The sequence below is a fragment of the Tupaia chinensis genome, unplaced genomic scaffold, assembly GCF_000334495.1.
Source record: "Tupaia chinensis unplaced genomic scaffold, TupChi_1.0 Scaffold000116_1, whole genome shotgun sequence".
Lineage (NCBI taxonomy): Eukaryota > Metazoa > Chordata > Mammalia > Scandentia > Tupaiidae > Tupaia > Tupaia belangeri.
This window is the reverse complement of record NW_006159580.1, coordinates 2,531,773-2,532,171: the sequence shown is the minus strand read 5'-3', so window position 1 is coordinate 2,532,171 and position 399 is coordinate 2,531,773. Positions and strand designations below refer to the sequence as shown.

The 399-nt window shown below is 51.1% G+C and overlaps 1 protein-coding gene across 1 annotated transcript in view; it reads right to left on the bottom strand.

Moving 5' to 3' along the window:
- LEMD2 (LEM domain nuclear envelope protein 2) overlaps positions 1-399 on the bottom strand; it is a gene marked incomplete at its 5' end in the record, with an annotated part of 18,057 nt that overhangs the window by 6,081 nt on the left and 11,577 nt on the right.

Here is a 399-nt window from a genome sequence, read left to right as displayed (position 1 = left end):
TACCGGCTCATAGAACAGGCGCGGTCTCCTGGCTGCGCTCTTTCCAGAAATTTCCCACGTTGGCTACTTAGAAAGAATAAAGCTTTAAAGACGGCAGCAGGCTTGAACCCCTACCGCTAAAGTGACGTCCCCCTCTGTCGGGTCTTTGACAGCCTCTCTCAGCGTGCAGAAGATTAAACTGTAAATTGGATTCCCACCTCCCAGCATAGAGAAATGGAAATGTTTACTGAATCACTGGCTTTGCAATTGCATGGCAAGAACTGAAAGACAGAATCTGGAAGGTTGCGCTTTTCCTCCGTGACGAGGAGACACAAACGCTGTTTAAGTGTAAAGATCACAGGGCGTCCGCGAGGCTCATGAGGAATGAGAACTAGCGGCTCCCCCCGGCCACACCCGCCA